Here is a 20,461-nt window from a genome sequence, read left to right as displayed (position 1 = left end):
CTCATCTGTAAAATGGGTTGTAGATCCCATCCCCTGCCACCCCACCATAGGATGTTGTAAGGATTAAATGGGTAATGCATACAAAGGATTTAGAGCGCAAGAGAAGCTCACCTGTTGTTAAATGCTAGTGATGGTATTAGGAGTGTTAGTACTAGTAGTACCAGCAGGTACACAAGTTAAGATCAACTGTGCACAGGTCAAAAAGCAGATGAAGAAGACTTTCTGGCTGCCTGTGAAGCTGCTGCGTATCAGTACAAAGGTGGAGGCTGCTCAGACCCCTTTGGGACTGAAGGGCAAAGAAGAGCGAGCACCCCTACCCCTCACACACGGTCCTAAAACTGGGCTAAGGGCCCTCAGTCTGATACAGGTCACTGCTGCCAGCCCAACAGATGGTGAATGACCCCATTCACCTTCCCACATCCCTAGTCTGGGCCCCACCTCACCCACACAGGCACAGAAAGCTTACTGTCCCCTCATCTCCTTGCATATAGAAGGCCTCCACAATCACCTCTACACAGGAGACACTGCCCAGAACCTACCCACCAGAAAGTCCTTAAAGGCTCTGTAACCAGAGCTCTGGAAAACCCAGAATAGAGGAAGAGATCACAGGAGACCCCAGCACACTTCCCCCAGCCCCTCTCACACCTGACCCAGTGAGAGGGCCTCTGCTGTCAAGGGGTTTAAGTCACAAGTGAAATGAAGAAAAGCAAGACTGCATAAAGCTGATAACTAGTAAGCAGTTACAAAAGGGAGGAGATCTGTGTGCCTAGAACCACAATTCCTAGACCTTTGGATTTCACTAAAAATTTCCTCCAAAATTTGGGGGACTTTTTAAAAACCAGTGCTAAAACAATTGGATATCTATCCACATGTGAAAATATAAACAACATTCCATACCTTATACCATACACAAAAAATAACTCTAGATGGATCAAAGACCTAAATGTAAAACCTAAAACTATAAAGATTCTACGTAAGATATAAGAAAATATGTGTGAGGGGTACCTGGGTGGCTCAGCAGTAGAGCATCTGCCTTTGGCTCAGGGTGTGATTCCGGGGTCCTGGGATCGAGTCTGCATTGGGCTCCCCACAGGGAGCCTGGTTCTCCTTCTGCCTGTGTCTCTGTCTCTCTCTGTGTCTGACCCTGGATTAGGCAAAGATTTTTAACTATGACATGAAACCCACCCCCCCCGCAAAAAAAAAAAAAAAAAACATAGAAGAGACTTCATCAAATTGTTTCAATTTCTGCTCTTCAAAAAACACTTGTTAACCAAATGAAAAGAGGGGCACCTGGGTGGCTCAGCGGTTGAGCATCTCCCTACAGCTCCAGTCATGATCCTGGGGTCCTGGAATCAAGTCCCGCATCGAGATGCCCACAGGGAGCCTGCTTCTCCCTCTGCCTATGTCTCTGCCTCTTCGTTTCTCATGAATAGATAAGTAAAATTTTTTTTAAAAATTAAATAAAAAAAGAGGCTGAAAAGACAAGCTACACACCAGGAGAAAATATTCACAAATCAGGTATTTGATAAAGGACTTGTATCCAGAACAAAAAAAATCTCAAAAATAAGTAATAAGGGATCCCTGGGTGGCGCAGCGGTTTAGCGCCTGCCTTTGGCCCAGGGCGCGATCCTGGAGACCCGGGATCGAATCCCACGTCAGGCTCCCGGTGCATGGAGCCTGCTTCTCCCTCTGCCTGTGTCTCTGCCTCTCTCTCTCTCTCTCACTGTGTGCCTATCATAAATAAATTAAAAAAAAAAAGACTAAGAGTGTCATCATTATTAAAAAAAAAAAAAAAAAATAAGTAATAAAATAAGCAAACCAACTTTTTTAAACGGGAAAATGATCTGTATATGTGCTGCCAAAGTGAGCACTAGGTAAATATGAAAAGGTGGCCAATATTATTAGTCATTAGGGAAATGCAAATTAAAACCACAATGAGACACCACTACAGACCTACCAGAATGGCAACAATTAAAGACAGACTATAGCAAGGATTGGTGAGGACATGCAGGAACTGGAACTCTCACACACAGCTGTGTGTGACATGGTGTGGCACTTTAGAAACACAAAACAGCTTGGCAGTGTTTTAAGAAGTTAAACATTACCATACCATTCACCCATTCCACTCTAGTATTTACCCAAGAGAAACGACAGCTTATGGACATACAAAGACTTATACATAAATGCTCACTGCAGCTCTACTTGTAATAGGCCAAAACCCCATATAGCCCTAATGTCCATCAACAGGTGAATGAGCAAACTGTGGCAAAATAACACACTAGATGAAAAAGAATGAAATACTAATAGATGCTACAACATAGGTGAATCCCAAAATAATTCTGCTGAGAGAAACCAGACTTAAACAAGTACATAGTATAGGATTCCATTTCTGTAAAACTCTAGAAAATACGAATGGAAAGCAGACCAACAAGTGCCTAGGAGTGGAGAGGGGCAGATGCAAACGACTAAAGTAGCTCAGGAACACTTTTGAGGGTGATGGATAGGTTCAATATCTTGATGATAGTGTATTAACAGGTATAATCACATTTCAAAATCTATCAAACTATAAATTTTAATCATATCCAACTTTCTACTTGTTAATTGTACTCAATAAAACTATTTAGAATTTAGGAGGAATAGGGACATCTGGATGGGTCAGTGGGTAGAGAATGAGACTCTTGATCTCAGAATCGTAAGTTCAAGCCCCATGCTGGGCATGGAGCCTATTTAAAATTAAAGAGAATAAAATTTGGGAGGAGAATAACATAAAGCTGCTTACTTTTTATTTTGTCAAATAAGAATACTCTTTTAAAACTACCAGTTTGGGGCACCTGGGTGGCTCAGCCAGTTAAGCATCTGCCTTCAGCTCAAGTCATGATCCCAGGGTCCTGAGATAGAGCTCTGCGTTGGGCTCCCCTGCTCAGCGAGCCTGTTTTCTCAGGGAGCCTGTTTCTCCCTCTGCCTCTGCCTGCTGCTCTGTCCCCTTGTACTCTCTCTCTCTTAAATAAATAAATAAGTGATCCCTGGGTGGTGCAGCGGTTTGGCGCCTGCCTTTGGCCCAGGGCACGATCCTGGAGTCCCAGGATCGAGTCCCACGTCGGGCTCCTGGAATGGAGCCTGCTTCTCCCTCCTCCTGTCTCTGCCTCTCTTTCTATGTATATCATAAATAAATAAATAAATCTTTTTTAAAAATAAATAAATAAAACTAAAAGATAGAATGGCCATAATTTTCTGCTAAAAGAGAGCCCTTCCCAAGAAAAGGTAATTGCTAATCTTAACATATAAAAATAACACAGTCCAGGATCCCTGGGTGGCGCAGCAGTTTAGCGCCTGGCTTTGGCCCAGGGCGCGATCCTGGAGACCCAGGATCGAATCCCACGTCGGGCTCCTGGTGAATGGAGCCTGCTTCTCCCTCTGCCTGTGTCTCTGCCTCTCTCTCTCTGTGTGACTATCATAAATGAAAAATAAATAAATAAATAAATAAATAAATAAATAAATAAATAAATAAATAAATAAATAAATAAATAAAATAATAAAATAAAATAAAATAAAAACAAAACACAGTCCTTTTTCTCATGTTGGTGACAACACTACTTCAGACCAGCTTTTGTGACCCACTGAGCTAGGGACACGGAAGGCTGAACAATCCTCAGGTAGTTCCCAGGTTCATTTCCATCTTCAACCTAGCAGTTGCCCCTGGAGGGGAATTACCCAGCTCCAGCAGCACTGGCAAAAGTCATGTGTACAGTGGGACACTGTCACTGGAGCAGTGACACAAGACACTGTGTCCTCCCCTCCCAGAGGACAAGAAGACACAAGAAGTGGGTGCCCCACCTGAGTGGCTCAGTGGTTGAGCATCCGCCTTTGGCTCACGGTGTGATCCCGGAGTCCTAGAATCAAGTCCCACATCAGGCTCCCCACAGGGAGCCTGCTTCTTCCTCTCCCTATGTCTCTGCTTCCCTCTCTGTATCTCTTATGAATAAATAAATAAAATCTTAAAAAAAAAAAAGTAGTAGTATGTGCCCTAAAAGTTTCCTAGAGCACTGCCTGGCTGCTGAAGAAGTGAAATGCCTTGTTTCTAGAAGAACTATTTACCCCAAAGCCAGAGTATCTGTGTTTTGCTGCAAGGAAAAGTTTTTTATGTCAACATTAAAACTGCTCACTGGGAATCTTCCAGGCTAAAGTCCATTGAACTAAAGTGGAAATAAAATAAGACCTCTAAAAAAGACCACAATATAGGCTGGAATCTTCTGATGCTGTGCCAGAATGCTAACAAAATCCAAAAGATCTCAACTTGTCAAACCCTAAAAGATCTTAGATAAAATGGAACACAAGTGATCCTTACCATCTGTGACTGGTTTAGTGGCAAGAACAGCTGAACCTCTGGAACCCACCTCTCCCAACCCCAGCTGTCAAACACGGAGGGATCTCTCCCAGCTCTGCAGGGTGACAAGAGCAACAGAGATGACAGGGCCAAGCACACTCAATAAATAAGCATGGATTCTGTATTTCAAGAAACCAAATATACAATGAATCCAGAGCAGTGCCCTGTACCACAAGACCCCCACATGCAATCATGGAACACTCCAGCCAACACACCCCAGCTCCTTCCACGCATACACTACCGGTACACAACAATCATTTGGCCACCTCTCAGCTTTAAGCGTGTATACTCAGAGGCACAGTCCGCCCTCAGTAGGACCCAGCCAGGGAAGAGGCCCACACGGTTCTTATAAGTGGGTCTCGGGGGAACTCCAGGATCTCTATGTCCATGCATGATCTGGAAGGAGAAGCACAGGTTCCAGGTAGGCACAACCCTTGGTCTTTCAGATTCCTCACCCTGTGGGGAGAGTCACATTGGAAGAAGGCCCCAGGGAGAAGTCCCATGGACCCAGTATAGGACAATACTGATACACATGTGGAAGGTCTGTGGGTCCACTGCAGCCCCTGAACATCTGCCCCCAACCATTGAGAGAAGCCACACAGCTGCCTCCCCAACTCAAAAATCCTATATATTCTCTCATCAGCCACCCCCACCTCCCTGCACCCCTACCACTTCCCTAACCTCCATGTTATTGGACTTCACATCTGGAGTCTTCCAACCCTGCCTCACCCCTTTGGACCAGAAACTATTCATTCATTCATTCATTCATTTATTTTATTCATGAGAGACACACAGAGAGAGAGAGACACAGGCAGAGGGAGAAGCAGGCTCCATGCCGGGAGCCTGATGTGGGACTTGATCCCGGGTCTCCAGGATCACGCCCCGGACTGAAGGTGGCGCTTAAACCGCTGAGCCACCAGGGCTGCCCTAGACCAGCAACTATTTAGAATGCCTCCCCAACTCCCTCAGGACCTGACTTCCAACAGTCATCCCTTAGGTGCATAGACAAGGGGATAACTTCCCTCTCCCAGCCTCAGGGCTGCTCCTGCTCCAACTAACAAGGAATAATAACTGGACACTGCAATGTTGAGTTAGCACAAGCAGAGCCCCGTCCAACTGCTCCTCCATGATGTGAGCTGGCTGCAGAGAAACCTAACCCTGGCATGCAGCCATGTTTCAGAATAACCCTAAAGGTACAGTTCTGTGTTTGGCATGAAGTTGTGGCAAGCCTGAGAAGGAAGCAGAGCTATAAAGTTATTAAATGTAAATATTTAAAGAACTAGCAGCTGTTGATGCCAGGAGGATGGCAGCTTGCAAACTTCCAGTCAGAATAATGATTGTTATGTCAGGGGCTGAGTCAAGATCACAGATGCTATTTCATTCCACCCTCTACAGAGGATACAAACTTTAAAAGCAACTTACTCTGTCCACTGGGCAGGGCCTTAAAAATTAAAACAAGAAAACAACTGTCTGATGTGGGAAAAACTGTGCCTATAAGTCTCTTTTCTTGTTTTTAAAGATTTTATTTACTCATTTGATACAGAGAGTAAAAGAGAGAGAGAGAGAGAGAGAGAGCGAGCGCACACACGCATGAGCAGGGAGAGAGGCAGAGGAGGGAGAGGGAGATTCCTCGCTGAGCTGGAAGCCCCAATGCGGGGCTCCATCCCAGGACCCGGAGATCATGACCTGAGCTGAAGGCAGACACTTAACCATCTGAGCCACCGGAGTGCCCTAAATCTCCTCCTCCTTTAAGCCTAGTACTAAATAGTGTGCATTTCATTTTTTTAAAATAATGTGCACTTTGAATGCCATTTACGAGGCAATTGTTTGGGACCCAGGATGAGGTTATGCAATTCTGCTAACAGTAAATACATATATATTTGGTAACTCCAAGTGTCTACAATGGCTACCATGTGAGGGCCTGAAACTAGGCTCCAATCACGTTTCCATCCTTGAGCAAGGCAATTTGATGTGACAGTCAGACAAAGATTACATTTCTGACTGCTAAGGGAACCAATCAGAGAAGGGAGGTGTCCAGGACAAAATGGGCACACTTAACTTTCTGTTGGCATTACTGATGATGCCCTCAGGCCTAGCTTGCTGAATTCCACAACCCCAAGCTGCTCACTGATGGAACACACAGACCCCAAGGCCTAGCTAGGAGGCTGGCCACTTAACCTAAGCCCACCTTCCACCTGTCAAACCAAGTTGTCATAAGGATAAGTGAAATCGTGCAATGAAAAGTGGGGCACCTGCCACAAAATAAGCCTCCATAAATATTACATTTTTAAACATCATTATGGTAATAATTAAGCAAAAAACGAGTTCAGATGGGGCAGCAACCTGCACCCTGTTGAACCCAGAATGATGCTTGAAAGACTGCTAAGGAATCGCCTCATGGTCAGTTATCAAAGGGCCTGTCCTGAAGTTAATCAGTCCCCCACATGCCACGTACCCAGTCAGGGCAGCCAAGCAGACATTTCTCAGGAAATAAGACAGGAAGTGTGGGAAAAGAGAAAAGGAAGCTAAGAGCATGTGCCTCTAGGGCTTGGTGGTTACCATCCAGCTTGGCTGAGAAGCTGCAAGGATGCCAGAGCCTTCACCAAACTCCACCAAAGGCTCAGCCAGTTGCCAAGGCAACAGCCAACTTAGGCATATTTAGGCATCTGTGGAAACCAGGGCAAAGTACGATTTCCATACCTGTGATACAAACACAGGCTGCCAAGCACAGAGCAAAGCATGACTCTAAAATTTGGGTTTACTGACAGAAGAAACGTGGGTGGGGAGGGGCAGCAGGAATCGCATCTAGCAGAGCGAACGCAGTCAGGCTTCCATGCAGTGCCAGCAGCAAAAACCCACTCGAGTGTTGTCTAAGAGGCAACACTCCCATCACGCTTCTGTGTTGTTTGTGATCATTTCCTCTTATTTCTACCTTAGCATGTAGTAATGTCTTCTGTTTTGTTGTGGATGTCAGCCTTTCTTAACTAGGATAAGAGGAACCAAGAAAAAAGTCTTTGTCGTCCCCCCCACACAGCCCCACAGACCAGAGGGCTAAAAGGAAGCAGGCTGGGCCTAACTGAAGCCCAGCTGATAGGAGGATGTGTTGGGGGCACAGCGGGAGTCCAAGGCAGAGGAGGAGGCCTGGAGGCCCAGCACTGCTCCCCACCTGAGCCCCTCCTCATCCCTCATAAGCATGTTTTCTTTTGCGGACCCTGGAAAAGGAGCCACCAGGAAAACAGGACTCTGCTCAATCTGAGGGTAGATACCAAAGGGACAGTGGCTGATGAGAAAGTGGGAGCCAGCCCGTGCTGAAGGGACACCATGAAGAAGAGTGAAGGACAAAGCAAAGCTTCCCAACAGAAAAACAAACACAAAAACAAGAAGAATAATAAGCACCAATGCTATAAACCTCCTAGTACGTTCTCTGAGATGTTGGTCTCTAACAGGGCTTCTAGAAGCTGTTACACAAGGCAAAATCTGCAGGATCCCTTGATCCCCAGGCTGTCCTGCCACACCAGTGACTCTGGCGGCAACAACCTGGCAGTGTCCTTCCTTTTTTTTTTTTTTTAAGATTTATTTATTTATTCATGAGAGACAGAGAGAGAGAGAGAGAGAGAGAGAGAGAGAGAGGCAGAGACACAGGCAGAGGGAGAAGCAGGCTCCCTGCGGGGATCTCCATGATGGATGTGGGACTCAATCCTGGATCCTGGGATCACGCCCTGATCCAAAGGCTGAGCCACCCAGGCATCCCAACAGTGTCCTTCCTGATATACAATATGTAAATGAGGAAAAGAAAAAAGTTCAAAGAGATGCTGTGGTTCCAAGTATCAGGATGGCTAGATTGAGGAAGGGATGCAACCACATTTATAACCTTGGGAATGTAGAACATGAGCTCAGGTGATTATAAATACAGTAGTAAGGCTTTTTCAAAGCCTGTTTCTTGCTTATGAAAGGAGAGCATCTAAGTCAAGTAAAATGATATCCAGAAACCTAGAAAGGAAATGTGACTCATTTGAGAAAAACCTCATGAAAGTTTCTTATCTCACAGATACTTGGAAGTTCTAGAGGCCAAGGCATCTTAAAGAGAAAGAATCTTTCAATACTTTCACCTATAAACATCAGAAAAATAAACCCACAAGCAACAGAGGAGGTATTCAAAACACTCTAAAATGTTCATACCCTTTAATCCAGGATTTCTATTTCTGAGAATTTATTCCCAGGAACTAATCACATAAATGAAAAAAGGAAAATGAAGTTGCAAACTACAGACTCATCTACAATAGCAAAAAAGTTGGAAATTACCTAAAACAGCCAGCATTTGGAAAATGGTTTAATCCCATTACATCCACAGGATTATGCAATCATTAAAAGTCTTATTAAAGACAACAGTAAAAAACAAAACAAAACAAAACAAAAAACAGAAAATACCTTATAAAATATTTAAGTGGGTCTGAATACAAAATCCGAACAGCAAAAGATTAGTGAGAGAGGTGTGTGGTTGATGCAGGCTTCAGAGCTGCTCTTCTATTGACAACCTGAATGCCCTTGGACTTGGCACATGGTCTCACTACCTGCAGTGTCCTTGGGTTCAAACCAGTAACCTCAGAGGTAGACAGAGGCAATGCACCGAAGCCTGGAACAAAGCAGGCAGCTCGTAGGTGACAGCTACTCCACCTAAGGTACATTAAAAATCTCTACGCATGTGCAAGGTAAAACACAAAGAGTTCTTTATTCAGAAAATCCTATTTTCTATATTGCACCGTCAATATTTAAAAGAACTAATAGGGGGATCCCTGGGTGGCGCAGCGGTTTGGCGCCTGCCTTTGGCCCAGGGCGTGATCCTGGAGACCCGGGATCGAGTCCCACGTCGGGCTCCCGGTGCATGGAGCCTGCTTCTCCCTCTGCCTGTGTCTCTGCCTCTCTCTCTCTCTCTCTCTCTCTCTCTCTCTCTCTCTCTCTATCATAAATAAATAAAAATTTAAAAAAATAAAGTTAAAAAAAATAAAAATAAAAGAATAATGATAATAATAAAATTAATAAAAGAATGGGAGGAAAAAGCCTTTTGATAATTATCACAAGCATAAAAACCACCCTCTGCTCTAATTTATAATTTACCTCAACTAATCTTCATTTGATATCACAATGTCAACAAAATGTGAAGATCTTTCACAATTTTTCATAGTGCAAAATGAATGCTCTACAGAAATGTAATTTATTCTCCTTCAACTCGCTGCTTCTGAACAGCATATGACACCTTTCAAAATACAGCCAGTGGAAGGTAAGGAAAGAGTGCACCTAAGCCAGGAGCTCTGGAATTCCCAAGCATGCTGCTTCCCCCTCTCACCAGTCGGGAGCAGGACAGGGGCAGCAGGTGGACAGGTAGATAGAAGACGCAAAGACCGTGGACAGGTGGATGATGGCCACCATGCTGATCACACACCAAGCAGCTGGGCTGTTGAGAAGTAGCTCCTTTTTTCTGCCCTCCTCTCCCTCCTGGGTAAATTGCTATCAACTTTCAGGTTATCTTAACCAAGTTAGTGGCAGGTATTATCTTAAAACAAAAGACCACTTAACTTGTCTCTTCTGTTTCTGAGAGGTGAGGAAGATTAACGTTTAAAAAAATGTATTTTCATACAAGGGCGAGTGACCCAGAATCCACTTATTCAAGGCAGCAAGATAACTGACAAGAGTGTGGCTTCAGGGGTACCCGGCTGGCTCGACTGATTAGGTGCACATCGCTTGATCTTCGGGTTGTGAGTTCAAGCCCCAGGTTGGGCCTAGAGCTTACTTTAAAAAAAAAAAAAAGAGGGATCCCTGGGTGGCACAGCGGTTTGGCGCCTGCCTTTGGCCTGGGGCACGATCCTGGAGACCCGGGATCGAATCCCATGTCGGGCTCCCGGTGCATGGAGCCTGCTTCTCCCTCTGCCTATGTCTCTGCCTCTCTCTATCATAAATAACTAAAAAAATTAAAAAAAAAAAAAAAAAAGAATGTGGCTTCAGAGTCAGGCTGAAGGCCAGCTCTGACGGTGACCCTGTGAAGATCACTTTATCTCTCAGAGCTCTGACTTGCTTATGTGTAAAACAGAGTTAACACTATCTTTTTTTTTTTTTTTTTTTTTTTTTTATGATAGTCACAGAGAGAGAAAGAGAGAGAGGCAGAGACATAGGCAGATGGAGAAGCAGGCTCCATGCACCGGGAGCCCGATGTGGGATTCGATCCCGGGTCTCCAGGATCACGCCCTGGGCCAAAGGCAGGCGCCAAACCGCTGCGCCACCCAGGGATCCCGAGTTAACACTATCTTATTGCAAGAATGAGTAGGAATGTAAAGCTTCTTGTTCGATCCCTCAGAAATCCTAGAACCTAGACGCCTGTCCCAGATAGTGACCCCCCACCCCTGACCAACCCCCACTGTTACAGGCCTCCTCACTGGCACCTGGCCAGACTCCTTAGCTGATGCTGCTGGTGCAGACATCACAATTGCTTAATTAAAACACTGTCATGTCCAAGCTAAATAGCACCCAGGCAAGGCAGCTCTATCCTCCAGCAACCAGTCAGCTACAAAACCCACTAATAGCGGGCTTGGAGGTCTGTGCAGGGAGCACAGCCTGCTCTGTGGTTCCTCTGAAGACCACAACTCACACAGACTTGGCAGGCTCAGTTGGCGACAACATAATTGGGTACAATGGAACACAAACAGTTTAAAATATGAAAATGTTCACAAACTATGGTTTGGGCATCACTTTATAATAAAATTTCATTCAACTGAATAGGAAACTTCCAAACACTAAGCACAGTTTATTCTATATATTAAAGACCGCCTGCAGGCCCCATCAGAGGCCCCATACCTAGCCTGGGAGCCCAAATTAGGGTGGAGGCCTGTGTGGGGTCGTGGTCAGTTCACCTGAGGCAAAACCACCAACCCTCCAGGCCTCCGTCTTTTTCTCCTCTGAATAAAGAGGAGGGAAGCCAACCAACACGGATGCTCTGGAAACAAAATGCAAGCTATGGGAAAGTTCTGGTAAACTGCAAATGCCTATACAACCAAGCGGTTTATATATCTATATACTTATTTTCATTATGAAATCAAGTTATTACTTAAATAGTAATTCTAAAAGTAAAAGAGTAATGGTACAGTCTGGGAAACAAAGAAACTTTCCATTAGTTTCTGCAACTTTAACTACTATTGCTGTATATATTTAAATATTTTACACAGATGAGGAGTCTATATACACCTTAACAACTTGCTTTCTCAAGTCTTGATATTTTTCATCACTCAGCATGAGCCATCATCACCCTCACCACATGCCTCCAGTCACAGTATCAGCCTGTCATCCCAGGTTCAAGATTTCTATAACCTAGAACATTCAACTCAGGCACAGAATCACCAACCCAGAAGGAGCAAGGCTTTGGTGAAGCTGGGTCGCTCCTCACAACCCAAAGACAATAGGATCACCCTCAGGCCCTCAACCCACCAGAAAGGGCAGAAGCAGGCAGAAGCAAGCAGAAGCAGAGGGGTGGTGAGAAGACAGGGGAGGGACCAGGCCTGGCAAGTGCCAGGATGGGAGGTATCCCAAGGAGGGCCAGAGGCCTCACCCACATCAACAACCCCGACATCATCCCTACGACCCTGAGTCACCAAAGAAAGGTCCAAATAGATTGAATATACTTTGGCTGAAGAACACATGGTAGGAGGATTTTCAACAGAACTGGATAACATCACATCAAATGAAGCACTTTAACAGTGCATTTTACTTAATTAGCAAATTCACTTAAGTAGACATTGTACTTTGAGCAATACCAAAGTTACTGAGCCAGCAATATGGGCCTGGCACAGGAGCTGACCTCTCAAGGTCCAATACCCCATACCGCTCTCCCTCAGTCGTATGAGGAAGGGGCTGTCAGTATCCCGGTTCTGAAGACGTTAAAGCATGTGCTTAGGGAAGGCCACCTAGGGGGCACCTGGGTGGCTCACTGGTTGAGCATCTGCCTTTGGCTCAGGGCATGATCCCAGGGTCCTGGGATTAAGTCCCACATCACACTCCCTTCAGGGAACCTGCTTCTCCTTCTGTGTCTCTTGTCTCTGCCTCCTTCTCTGTTGTCTCTTATGAATAAACAAATAAAATCTTAAAAAGAAAAAAAAAAAAGGAAGGCCACCCAGTTATCTCCTGGTAGAGCTGAACTCAAACTGAGGCTGTGTGACTCTGAAACCATGTTACCTCCTATACCTTACTGCAACATGACCTTCTGCAGGAACCAGTGGTGAAAGTTACCTACTGACTTCATGGATATGTGATATGTGAGCAAAAACCATGAGGGAAAGGCAGCAGAACCCAGGAGCCACTGCATTATCAATGAAAAATGTAAATGCAGGCAAAGAAACTAAGGCAAGACTGCTGCCAATCCCTCTGGAAGCCCTCTCATTGGAGCCACTGCTCCAATGCAGCCACTGCTTCCTGGAAACTTTGACGTCAATCTTGGAGCCTCCAGGGGCACCTCCAGTGATCCTTGTTAAATGAGCTACCTGAGGGCAGCTTGGGTGGCTCAGCAGTTTAGCACCGCCTTCAGCCTGGGGTGTGATCCTGGAGACCTGGGATGACGTCCCACATTGGGCTCCCTGCAGGGAGCCTGCTTCTCCCTCTCCCTGTGTCTCAGCCTCTCTCCCTGTGCCTCTCATGAATAAATAAAATCTTTTTTAAAAATTTAAAAATAATAAAATAATAAAATAAAAATGAGCTACCTGAGACACATGAGTGGCTGAGTGGTTGTGTCTGCCTTGGGCTCAGGTCATCATCCCGGGGTCCTGGGATTGAGTCCCACATCGGGCTCCCTAGGAGCCTACTTCTCCCTCTGCCTGTGTGTCTGCCTCTCTCTGTCTCTCGCATGAATAAGAGGGGGGGCGGGGAGGGAGAGAGAGAGAGAGAGAGGCAGGCAGAGACACAGGCAGAGAGAAAAGCAGGCTCCATGCAGGGAGCCCGAAGTGGGATTTGATCCCGGGGCCCCAGGATCACTCCCTGGACCAAAGGTGGCTCTAAACCACTGAGCCACCTGAGCTGCCCCTCAGGAGTGAAATTAAAAAGCAGGCACTTCAACATTGGCAGCCTAATGGAGTTCACAAGTGACAGCTCTGCCACTCTACCGATATTTAAATCACAGGCAGGAAGCTACTGGAAGAGAAGAGCCAATCTAAGGATGCAAGTTTCCTGGTTAGAGTAGGGCTTGTAAATACCAGCAGAGCTAACGAAGAAGGCATTATGGCAGATCACGTGTTAAACTGGACACCATCCCAGCAAGGTGGCAGCAACCTGATGCTTACCCTTCGTTGTGGGCCTTGTCCTCCAACAGCCTCATTTCCTGACCAGGCTTCTATTTTTTTGGTGACTTTCAACTGCTTAATGCTCAGAATTCACTGCTGCTTTTAGTCTCTACCAATCCTTCCCGCTGGGGAGCAATGCATTTAAGGAAGCTGACATATGGCACCAAGCTTTCTGTTCAATGTCAGGGAGATCGTGCATATCTGCCTCATTCTTGCAGGTATCCTACAGAAGTGCATTGTGAAACGAACAAATACCTTTGTCCATGTCTGGACAATGAATAATAGTACCAGACATAACAGTAAGACAGGACCAGACATAGATTCACACCACATTGAGTGATACCTACTGTATACCACCATCCTATATTTCCATGAGTATTCAAATCACCTTTACTATGATGATTCATCAGTAACAAACCACCAACATCTGTGAGTCTTTAAAATTCCATGTTCTTTTGCATACATGAGCTCTAGCTGAGACTCTTATGCTCTCTTAATAAACAAAAAAATCAGTCCCTACAATACTTAGAATCTGGCCAGAGGTGACAAGAAGCCACTCTTGGATAGTCATGGTCATTGGCATAATCCACATCCAACTCTCAAACCCACCCAGAGACTATAGGCCCAGAGAGGAGCCTCACAGGCCGCAAGGGATGTCTCATCTGTAAGTACACATTTGGATAGAAAAGTCCAACATTTGGAATTTTCACTTAACATTTATTTTACAACTGCTTCAAGTGCTAAGCAACTGAGAAGTAATCACTTCAATGTATCCTTTAATCAATAAACATTAAACAAGTCTGCTCAAAGCACCTAACTCCTACAAATATGTCCCTATGAAAAATATGGTAAGAAAAAAATAACTCCTACAAATATGTCCCTATGAAAAATATGGTAAGAAAAAAATATGGTAAAAACAAAATAAGTATCCTTTTGACAATCAGGCAGGAAGGTGTTTAGTGATCCAAATTCAGACAAAAAAACAGCCCTTTCAGCAGATGAGCAAATAGTTTTCTCTACAAGTGACACATTCTGGGATATTTACACTGGCAAACATAACTCGTAACAACCACCACCAAGGAAGCAAAACCTAATGGAAAAACCCCAAGCTGGCAATCAGGTACCCCAGTTCTGGTCCCAGGACAAGCCTCTGGCTGTGTAATTCCACCAGAGTTGTAGCCACCCTGCCTGTACCCCTTTGATCATCACAAGAAGGAATATCCATCGCCACCCATGCTGCTCAGACGTTTTAAGAACAACAAAAACCCAGAGGTGAAAATGCTTTAGAATGTGTCCTCTATAAATACAAGTCATCATTATTATTAGCTCAAAGATGACCGAGAAAATAGGATTACAGAATATCAGTGATGAGAGGGAGCTTAGAGATGAGGCAGTCCTGGAATCTTCAATCTGGGCCAGGCCTCTGAAACTGCGTGCTTTCTGCGAAGGAGCCCACAATTTTTATCAGATTCTCAAAAGGTGAAGAACCTCTCAACCCCTCATCTTACAAATCTAAGAACTGAGACCCTAAGATATGTGACTGTCCTAGGCCTCGAGGTTAGTGAGGGAAAGGCAGGCCCAGTGCTCATCTCCATCCACAATCCTCCCACCCCACCATCCCACATTTCTAGGGAGGAAAAGCACCACACAAATCTCAAACAGCCACAGAGTGTGTTACACAAGCCACCACACATACAGTTGCTAAACTCATAGCAAAGTTTCTACCCTCAGCTTTCTCAAGGCTTCTTGCTGAGGTCTTTGCTGGTGGAGACGGCATTTTCTTCATTTCTGTATCCTTCTCTCTACCTAGTTCAGTGCCTGCAGCCAAGAAACACTCCAATGATTTTCTGATATTGAATTTTCTTTTTTTTCTTTTTTTTTAATTTTTTATTTATTTATTTATGATAGTCACAGAGAGAGAGAGAGAGAGAGAGAGGGGCAGAAACATAGGCAGAGGGAGAAGCAGGCTCCATGCACCGGGAGCCCGATGTGGGATTCGATCCCAGGTCTCCAGGATCGCGCCCTGGGCCAAAGGCAGGTGCTAAACCGCTGCGCCACCCAGGGATCCCTGATATTGAATTTTCTTAATGAAATTAAATACACACAAATATATGTCAAATATATCTCAATTAAAAAATAAAGATTTCGGGGCACCTGGTTGGCTCAGTCAGTGGAGCATGTGACTCTTAATCTTGCAATTGTGAGTTTGAGCTCCACATTGCGTGAAGGCTTAAAAATAAAACCTTTGGGATGCCTGGATGGCTCAGCAGTGGAGCGTCTGCCTCCAGCTCAGGGTGTGACCCCAGGGTCCTGGGATCAAGTCCCGCATCAGACTCCCTGCAGGGAGCCTGTTTCTCCTTCTGCCTGTGTCTCTGGCTCTGTGTCTCTCATGAATAAATAAATAAAAATAAAATCTTAAAAAAAAAATCTTTAAGGGGGACCTGGGTGGCTCAGTTGGTCTAGTGTCTGATTCTTGATCTCAGCTTAGGTCTCGGTCTCAGGGTTGTAAATTCAAGTCCTGCCTGGGGAGGCAAAACTTGGAGCCAGGGAGGGGGAGGGGAAGGGGGAGGGGGGCTAAAGAAAATCTTTAAAAATAATTAAGAGGCTTTAATTTTTAATTTTTAATTAATTTTTAATTAAAAAATTAAGAGGTGGCTCAGTCGGTTGAGTGTCTTACTCTTGGTTTGGGCTCAGGTCATGATCTCAGGGTCATGGGATCAAGCCCTGCATCAGACGCAGCGCTCAGCACCGAGTCTGCTGGGATTCTCTCCCCGCCCCCTTTCTTTCTGCCCTTCCCTACCACCCTACCCCCTGCCCTGTACACATGTGCACAGGCTCTCTTTCAAATAAATAAGTCTTTAAAAATAATTACAAATAATAATAATTACAAACAGGGACACCTGGGTGGCTCAGTGGTTGAGCATCTGCCTTTGGCTCAGGTCGTGATCCTGGTGTCCTGGGATCGAGTCCCGCATTAGGCTCCATAGGGAGCCTGCTTCTCCCTCTGCCTGTGTCTCTGCCTTGCTGTGTCTCTCATGAATGAATGAATAAAATGTTTTTTAAAAAATTACAAACAAAATATTTTATTCTAGAAAATAAAAGAGATTACATGGTGCTATTTTATTAAGCAAACGAATGTGCAATCATGGGAACAAAAAGAAGTCAATAATACATAAAGTAGACACTTGTTTTACATGCTTTTAATCAAACTACCAACACATGTGCTCTTAGATGGCCACTGTCCTTCAAATAGTTATCTTTGGAACTACACATATGCCAAGAATGTTGCATGGCACAGAATATTTCTGAGTATACTTTGAGAATTCCTCTTTTAAGACTGTCTCCAGTCAGCAGACAGAACATAATCATCTGAATACTAAATATTTGAAGGAATTCCTACAGAGCCATCCCAGAGACCACCACTGGGACCCATCAGGAGTCAGGTTTCAGCCACTAAGATGCTTTCAGATATGTGAAGGATCATTGCCAGGGCCATAAAGAAAGGTCTCTACCTGTGGAATGTAAACTGACTTCATAACTGAGGCATTGCTGCACTGCTCTCAGGTATGCCTCTGCAGTTCCAAACAACCTAATTGGGGAAAAAAACTGAGCCAGCACTACAGCTCACATGAATGTAGTCATTACCCCCATAATCTAAGGTGGCCTCCACAAAGCGGCCATGACAATCTGATGGCAGATAAGGCAGGCTCGAGTCAGCTGGGAGGTTCAGGTGAGGGTGGCCAGAAAGCACTTGGTAAATGCTACCCATTCTCTAAACACAACGCACTATTACTGTTATTAAGGAATCACTGAAATCTTTTGATATTCTATAACATCCTGGAATCAACAGATGACCCTGTCAGAAGCAGGAATCCAGTCTACGCAGACTTTCAAGTGAATAGAGAAGAAGATGAAAAGATAAAGAGCAAATGCCCCTCAGCTCCCACCTGAGAAATGGTCTGGCTGTCAGAGATCTGCATTGGGCATCCAGGACTAGGAAAAGACAAGCTCATCTCCCCGTGGCAGGCTATGTCCAAAACTCATTGTATTTGACATATGCATACTTTACGGTTATTTAAACATTATGACCTCTCATGTATTTGAAACTAAAAGTAATAAACTTCCAGTTCCCAAACAGCATGAGCTGAGCATGCCCTTTCCATTGAAATGAGTTTTTATTCTTCTCCCAAAAAGTGAATCAAGAGTGCAGACTTAATCGCTCTCCTACTCCTCTGTGTTATGTTACTTCCCCAAGTAATAAATATCAGCAGCCTACCGGTCAGTTTCTTTATTTTTTTTTTTCGGTCAGTTTCTTTAAAGCTTGAAGACAATGGCCACAAGAAAATCACACACCGCAAAAAAGTGTTTGATGTAGTGGCCTCATATCTGAACTAGTATAACCTCATCAAGGAGACTGATTGCCAAGCTCCAAATTAAGTTTAAATGCACACAGATGAGTTTCCCGTGTGAATCACGAGAAACCCAAGTTGCACTGGCTCCTATTCAATGCCTGTACGTGGAGGCTGCAAGCAGGCTTGTGAATCAAATGGAGTAAGAACATCTGGGGCAAGAACAGGAGGGCTGGCGTTCAGCAGCGCCCACCTGGTTGGTCTCCACGCCCAGGGCTCCAGGCTGGCAGCCCCAGGAGGTTTAAAACAGAACCTCCGGCATATAACTGCAGAGGAGGGAAGGAAGCTGTGAGCTCACCGTCAGCAGCTCAGGTTTGAATTCTTTTAGCTGTTCTCTTGATTTTCATCAGGATAGCCAGGGAGTGTTTGGTAAACAGTGTAATGAGTAGCCCTGGAGATTCCGGGCAGCCTACCCTCCCTTAACCGCAAAAACACAGAGGGCAGCTGCAGTAGAGGAGGGAAGACCCACAAGTGCTTACGCGCACCCCACCTTGAAGGCCATCTTTCCCTGGGCACCCCACCGGAGAGCAGCATCTTCCGGGGCTGCAGCTGTGCGGGCCCCAAGGACGCTGCGCACTTGCTCTCCCGACCAACTCCCTCCGAAACGAAACTCTCCCTTCTCTGGGGGGAGCCCCAAGCACTGAAATTACGGAGTGGCAATCGCTACCCTCCAGCCCGGGACCCCCTCCGGTGCCCTGGCAGGCTCCGAAACCCCAGAGGAGAGGAGGCGCCCGCGTTTGTAAGCATCAGGGAGTCTGGGGAACTCCGAGGGCGGCACGGGCCGACGGCCCCAGCTCTCCTGCGCGTCCCCCCGGCCCTAGGACCTGCTCGCCGGGAAGGCCTCGCCGCCCCGACCCCCGGGGCGCCAGGAGGGACGCGCCGACCGAGGGGAGGAAGGAAATGGAGGGCGGCCGGCAAAGCGCCCCAAACAGGCTCATCCGCGGCTGTGCCCCGCCCGCCCCCGCCGCCCCCCGGAGCCGGCCCTGCCCGCCCGCCGGCGCTTACCAGCCACACCGCTGCTCCCGCGCCGCTCCCGCAGCCGCCCCCGGAGCGCGCCCGCGCCTCCTCCCCCCGCGACCCCCGCCCCCCGGCGGCCCCGGACACGCCCCCTCCCACGGCGACAGGAAGTCCGCGCGCCGCCCGCAGAGGCTGCCGCCAGCAGAGGCTTCCCCCCACCGGGCGCGGAGCGCGGCGGCCTGACAGGGCTCGGCCCCCGCGCCGCCCCAACCGTCGCGGCGCGCCCCTCACCTCGGCCGCCGCTCGCCTCCCGACTCGCCGCGCACCCCGCTCCGGCCGCGACCGCGTCTCCGGCTCCCGCCCTCGCTCCCGCCGCGCTCCTCCGCCCGGCCCCGCCCCGCCGCGGCCGCCGCTGCCGCCAGCCCCGAGCGCCCCGCCCCCGCCGCGCCCGCCGCGCTCGCCCCATTGGCTGCTGGGCGCCGGGCCCCGCCCCGCCGCCCCTTCGGCTCCCATGATTGGGCCAGGCCTTTCGGAGGCGGCCCGCCCCCCGGCGCGCGAAAGGCCCTCCCCCGAGCGCCATTGGCTGTGCCTCCTGTCCATCAAAGGGGGAGTGCCTACTTAACCGCCCGATGCGGCGCGGGGGGTCGCTGTCCCCGGGTCGCTCCCGGGCGGTGTTTGGCTGGCGTTCGGTCGGTGGGCCCGGAGGCGGGCGGCTCTGCTGGTACCCAGGCGCCAGGAGCGCGGAAGGGCAGCACTTCACCTGACCGGGACTTTGGGGAAGTAGTCGTTCTGAAAGTTTCCTCTCCTGGGGGCACTCCGGGAAGCCGATGTCGACAGGGCTTCCTTAGATTCCCGCCACGAGCGTCCATCCCTCTTGAGCCGCTTATTCTAAGCCGGGCAGACAGTGTGTGTGGACGGGGCCGCCAGGGAGGGCATAGGAGGGCCCGGCACGGCACAATGGACTTTACTTCTAATTCTTACCAGACCTTGACTGATGAAGTATTAGCCCCATTCTACAGAGAGAATAAGGGGTGAAACAAATAGCTGACTTTCGCGGAGCCCTGCCCTTAGCACTTTCCAAGCCTTGCCTCCCGCCGTCCTCTGGGAAGTGATGAGAAGACTGTGCCCGGGAGGGGGGGGGGGAGTTGGAGCCTGAGCCCGGGCAGCTAGGGGGGCGGGAGGGGGGGTGGCTGGAGTAAAGAGAGCAAACGGCAGAGGATCAGAAACCAGGTCCGGGGGATCCCTGGGTGGCGCAGCGGTTTGCATGGAGCCTGCTTCTCCCTCTGCCTGTGTCTCTGCCCCTCCTTCTCTCTCTCTCTCTATCTCTCTCTCTCTGACTAAAATAAATAAATAAATAAATAAATAAATAAATAAATAAATAAATAACCAGGTCCGGG

At 47.2% G+C, this 20,461-nt stretch overlaps 1 protein-coding gene across 2 annotated transcripts in view; it reads right to left on the bottom strand.

Annotated features, from left to right (window-relative positions):
* PACSIN2 (protein kinase C and casein kinase substrate in neurons 2) overlaps nt 1-19,448 on the bottom strand; it is a 138,312-nt gene extending 118,864 nt beyond the window's left edge. The window contains exon 1 of one of the 2 annotated variants that reach the window (XM_055328639.1): nt 19,356-19,448. The gene's annotated coding sequence lies outside the window, so the exon portion shown is untranslated. Of the gene's footprint in view, nt 1-19,112; nt 19,134-19,355 lie in introns of those variants that run through there. The other variant, XM_055328638.1, reaches the window with a different exon arrangement.
* Between the last annotated feature and the right edge of the window lie 1,013 nt (nt 19,449-20,461).

The sequence above is a fragment of the Nyctereutes procyonoides genome, unplaced genomic scaffold, assembly GCF_905146905.1.
Source record: "Nyctereutes procyonoides isolate TBG_1078 unplaced genomic scaffold, NYPRO_anot_genome, whole genome shotgun sequence".
Classification (NCBI taxonomy): domain Eukaryota; kingdom Metazoa; phylum Chordata; class Mammalia; order Carnivora; family Canidae; genus Nyctereutes; species Nyctereutes procyonoides.
Note: the sequence above shows the minus strand (reverse complement) of the source record. Positions and strands in the feature narration are given on the sequence as shown.